Below are 5,792 nucleotides of genomic sequence, written 5' to 3'. Positions count from 1 at the left end.
CCCAGGACCCACTTCTGACCCAGCTGAAGGTCCCTGCTTTTACTGCACAGAGCAAGAAGCCCCTCAGGCCTCACATTTTATCTTTGCTGTAGGAGTTCAACCTCCAGCACAAGCAAACACAAAGCACAAGTGCTCATCTCCTTATCTGTATCATCCTCAAGCATCTGAAATGCATTTTATAGACAGGATGCAGAAAGGCAAAGAGGAAGCAAAGCAAAAAATGTATTGTTTGAGGAGAAAAAGAGAACAGCTAAGGACATGAATGCTGCTGTTGCCTCTTTCAGTGAGCTGGTAGTTGCTGGGGGTATTCTCTTGCTCAGAAAAGTAGAGGAGAAGGTATTTAGTTTAATTAGATGACTGATTTTCTTTGCTGCCTAATGATTACATTTATTCTGTGCACGGGGAGAGCTCAGGGCATAAAAGTAGGCAGCTTTTAATGACACAGGGACTTCATGTAGCTCTGTGCTTAGGGTGAGTTCCACCTGTAGCAAATAGAAGAGGAATTACAAGAGGGATTTCAGGGTGATGCATCCAGACAGCAGCTTTGACATGTTTGTCCTCATACCTCCCTTGTTGCCAAAACAAAATCCAAACCCGAGAAAGGACCCAGTGACCTCACTTAATGCCACCAATGCAGCTGATGCGAGCTGTGTCCTCTTGGTGGGAGTAATGCACAGCCTCTCCAGGGAGCCTGGTGATCCCTGCTCCAGCTGAAAACAGAGCAGGAGGGCTCAGGGGGCCCAGCACCAGCTTCACAGGCACTTCTGCAGAAGATAACAGAGCAGAGTGCTGTTGTCTTTTAAAATGTCCTTTTTCTGGTTGCCTCTGAGAGTGTTAAAACTCTTCTGAATGAAACCCTGAAATGAGGCAGAATTTTCAGCGCCAGGTTTGGGATCAGATGGTGCTCAAGTTTTTTAAGCTGGAGAATCAGTAGCTTTGGGAGGAATTTTTTAAATTATTTTTTTTTTAGCTTGTTAAGTCACTGTTTTCATTGCTGAAATTTATTGGGTTAACTTTCCTTTGTGATTTGCCAGAGGAGTGAATCTGATGGGAAGTGGCTTGGGGCAGGAGTGAGGGCTCCCTGCTCACCTCCCTCCCCATGCCCCAGCAGCAGTGGTTCCCTGACTGCAGCATCAGGAGGTGAGCACTGCAGGAGTCATCCTGAATGCCACCACTGCTACCCTGGGGAGAAATTGCTCTCGGTTGTTTTTTTGTGGTTTTTTTTTTTTTTTTTTTTTTGCAAATTGCTCTGAAGTAAAATATGTGTTTATGCACTCACCCCCACACACATGCATTTGCATCATTTGGATCAGCCGGGAACAGAAACACAGCTTTAAGAGCTGGAAGTTTTGGAGAACATTCTGTTCAGAAGACTTTTGACCATTCATTTTCAATATTCCTGCCTTCTCTTCAGCTCTGTGTACCTTTTCTGGAAGTAGTCCCCTGAAAACACACAATCTCTGAAGGATTGACTGTGAACAGTTGCCTTTGCTCTCATCCTACAAGAGGGAAAGCCACGTTATTATTTGAGGGTTATTTGGCTCCGGTAAAGATTTGTTTATAGGTTGGATATCATAATTTCATACTACAACACACATTTATTTCCCTTTCCTGTGGTAACTGAATGGCAACAAATGAACACAGGCATTCACCCAAAACTGCAGAAGAAATATTATTTGTGTTCTTATCCTACCGTGCTTGTGCCAGAAGTACAGTTTTGTATTTCTTGGCGTTGTGAGTCAGCATTTTGATTTTTGCCATGTTTTGGGAATTTTAAGGGGCCATTAGACAAATTGGTAGAATTAATTAGATGCATGCTCTTCTTTTTAGAGAAACCCCAGAGACATTTTGAATAATATTCAGGGTTGTATCTTCACCCTGCAGGGTTCAGCAATTTGCTAGAACAGAGCAAACTTGGCCAGCTATTTTCTCCAGGATCTGATAAAAAAATCCTAGAGAACAAAATGTTCCAGTAATCATCTTTTCTTTTCAAGTATCTGTTAGTTTTTAATCTTTATCCTCTTTTTTTTCAGAAGCACCATGTATTGGTAAAAAACAACAACAAAAAAACCAAAACAAAAACAAAAAAACCCCCCAAAAAAACCCACACCACTGTTGTTTCTGGCTGTATCTTTCATTTCACTTTTGTGCTGAATCTCAGTGTTCCATTTCAGTCTTTTTTTATGGTGTAATTGTTTTTTGTATAATCCATTTTCTTTGGACACTTTTTAGCTTCTGTCTGAAGCTGTTACTACTCTAACAAATGTAGTTAGAAATCTGTCCCAGGTAACAAGCTAAATTTAGAGCTCAATAAACCAAGGGGAGAGTATGCTGTAGATAAGTAAGGGCATTGAGATGCAAGTTAGAGCACAAAAAATCCACTTCTGGCAGGGTAACAAAGAGGAAACACAGAACATTTGGTTCCCTCCCTCTCTGATCACCATCACCCATGTTCTAGCAAACAAAGATGCTGTGTGAAAATACAGGTACAGTCATGGTACCCAAAAGAGTGATGCTGCTGTGGATGGGTGTGCTGGGCTGGACCAGTTCCTGAGCCACCCTGTGGGTGCAGAGTGGTGTTTCTGTAAAGCTTGGAGCTCACAGCTCCACCACTGACCTGAGGGAGATCCCAGCTCCTCCAGAGAGAGTCTGGAGCTGGGATTGGGAGAGGACCAGGACCCTGTGCTCCTGGAGCTGGACTGAGGTGACCTGGCAGCCTCAGAGCTGGGCAAGCCAAGCTCCCACAGTGAAATGTCAAAAATGACTTCATTGTATGGGCTTTTTTTGTTTGTTTGTTGGGTGGTTTTTTGGGGTTTTTTTTGGTGGTGGTTTCTTTTGGGTTTGTTGGTTTTTTTGGTTTTGGTGGGGTTTTTTTTTTGTTTTGTTTTGTTTTTTGGGGTTTTTTTGGGAAGAGGAAGGTGAAGAATGTGGAGAAGAAAAAGCAGTGGAAAGATTGAGGGCAGGTGATGTAAGAAACAGCAAGATGGGGAGAAACCATGTTCAAGAGAAATCCAGTTCTCTGAATTGTGACCCAATGGATGTAAAGTGAGGGTTCAGAGAGGGAAGGGCAGAAAAGGGTGAAGAACAACAGAGGGCAAGGAAAGGAGAGGGTGAAACGGAGGCAGAAAAAAAATTAAGCCAGCAGATCAAATAACACAGGTACACAACTCCTTTGCCACACCTGGTTTAGTCTTTGCATTTCTGAGTGATGCCTTCACGCTGTGCTGAGGCCCTGTGGGGACACAGGCATGCCACAGCTGGGGCTCTTGCCCACTCCCTGTGACACTGGGGCAAACATCTGTGTGACATCTGTGTGACAGGAGCGTGGCTGGGAGCACAGGCTGAGTGGCACAGCACCTTCCTGTGCTGAGCAGCCACTTCATTGGACCAGTGGTTAGAGCTGGGAAAAGCAATCAAATCACCTGGGTTCAGGGACACTTTTGGGTGATGGATGAAAGCTTTATTCATTGCTGATCACAGAGAAAGGGGCAGCATCCCTCATAGAAATATCTTTGCCTTGACATGAGCGACGTAACCAAATAATGAAAAGTTAACCTATAATGAAGCATTCACAGTTACTGTTGGTTTCAGGACACAAATCTGACTGTTCCATTAAGAATTATCCTAAGGTAATGTTAATATTTTGATGGTTTGCAGCAAATCAGTAAATAAGCATTTTCTTTATTCAGAAGTTTGCAGTTTTAGATAGCTCCTGAAGTCAGATAGTTCTGCAAAACAGAGAATTCCCTCTGCCATTCTCTCTTAAGTAAAAAAATGTGCCAGAATATAGCAGATAGCATGGAACAATGCTTTAACTATTAGTTGTTGTCTGCAAAGTCCATTTGTCTTGTTAAGGCTGCCATTTGGCTACATTGCCTTTTCTGTAACCCTGGAAACAACTTCAAATACTGTAATACTTGAAAGGTCTGAAATATAATGTACCCTTAAAACACTAAGAGTGGTTTTTGGGACTCCCTGTGCAAAGGAATGAAAAAATAATTTCCCTTTACAGAGGGCATCCAGCAGTGATGGATGTGCATTGCTTTGTGAGAAAGCTGATCCTCACCTGATGTAGGTGGGGTGAGAAACTATGCCAGCAGCAGTGACAAGTTTCCTCTTTACCTGCCCACAGAGTTCAGGAATCCCTCTGTCCAAGTGTTACAGAAGGGGATTTTCAGGAGGCAATAAATAAATTTTGATCCCTCTGGTTAATGCTGTTAAGGTCAAAGAGATTCTATCTGGATCTATTTAAAGTACCCTTAACCTGCAGACATACTGCTGTCAGTAGTGCTAAGTGCCTTAACTGGCTGAGGAGTGTATACAACCCTTATGAAACTATTCTTAAGTATTCTGGTTACTATATTTAGCTCTGTCTTATAACAAGACAAAAAGCACTTAGCTAAATGCAGTCCTGAAGTGCTTAATCCAGTTAAGATTATTTTGTCCTTAGGTGTCTTCTGCTAAGACTTTTTCTAGCTCAACCGTCCTGCTGCATCATGCAAAAAGCTGCTCTGTGTGGTTGGGCCTGTGAGCTCTTTCCTGGCCATTTATTTATTTATTCTGTGAGCTGCTCCAAGTCTGTGTTGGCTGAGGGCATTGCTGACATTGATTAGGAATCCTCATCCCTCTGCCCCTGGCAGCTCACATGTGCTGTACTGGAGACTGGAGAATTCAGGCTCCATTTCCCAGTTCAGGCTCAGTGAGCATTAGCTGGACTCTTGACTCTCTTGGTGACCAAGCAGCTTCCCTCAGCTGCCTGCTGCTGTTCCAGCTGGGTGGAATTCCAGCCAACCATTCCAATGAGGCAGAACACCCACCAGGCTTCCTGGGAGCTGTGGGCAAAGTTTCCCTAAAATACAGTTTCTATAAAGTAATGCTTTGCGCTCCAAAAAAAAAATCCCTTCCTTTAGCTGAGTATTTGCATGGTCAAGTCTGCATGCAAAGAAGATTCCCTGAAAATTTTTGATAGATCTTTCTGTGTGTCCACAAGCATTTTTTTATCATTTAACCCATTGCTTTAAAAAAAGACTTTTCTTTATACCTATGTAGCTCTGAACTCATCCCCAGTCACCAAATTTTCTGTAGGGGTCATTCTTCTAGAGGAGAAACAACTGTGTGACTTTGATAGAGCAGCACAGAGGGATGAGCAGCAGTGATAAGAGCCTCAGCTCAATAGGGCAACAAATGAGATCACACACTGCTTTTGAACTGGAATAAAAGCATGTCATTTCTCTCAGCTGTGAGAACAGAGGCAGAGCACATCCCCTGAGTTTGAGTCTGCTGTGCAGGTGTTGTTTCCAGCTGCAGCTTCACTGAGGGTGTCAGGAGTTGCGTGGTATTTCCCCTAGATTTTGTGACATGATATTTTCCCCAGATTTTGTGTGTCCCATCAGTAGCAAATATTAAAGGAACCGAGTCCATTCACAGGTGGGTGGCTGTGCCTTGTGCTGACTTTTGCTCGTCATGTTTGTCTTGAGGGAGGTTTGGGTTGCAAGATTTGATAGATGAGGTACAGGTCCTCCTTCTGGTTTTCAGAGCACACCAGGCAAACTGTCACACCTGGGGAGAACTCCAGCTGGTCCTCAGTGGCTCCAGGGCCATTCTGCCACCCTCCTGGCCACACAGCTTTTGGGACATGAGAGGTCCTGTTGGCCATCCCAGGCTGCTGCTGTGGCAATAGATGGTGCCCACAGAGCCAGGAGAACTTGGTCCAACTCCCGTTGCTGCAGGCTTTGTTCCTCAGTCTCACTTGAGCATATTTCTAATTTGTGGTGGTTTGCTCAGCTTGAAGT

The sequence above is a fragment of the Sylvia atricapilla genome, chromosome 21, assembly GCF_009819655.1.
Source record: "Sylvia atricapilla isolate bSylAtr1 chromosome 21, bSylAtr1.pri, whole genome shotgun sequence".
Lineage (NCBI taxonomy): Eukaryota > Metazoa > Chordata > Aves > Passeriformes > Sylviidae > Sylvia > Sylvia atricapilla.
The sequence above is the reverse complement of the archived record's forward strand: the minus strand, read 5'-3'. Positions refer to the sequence as shown.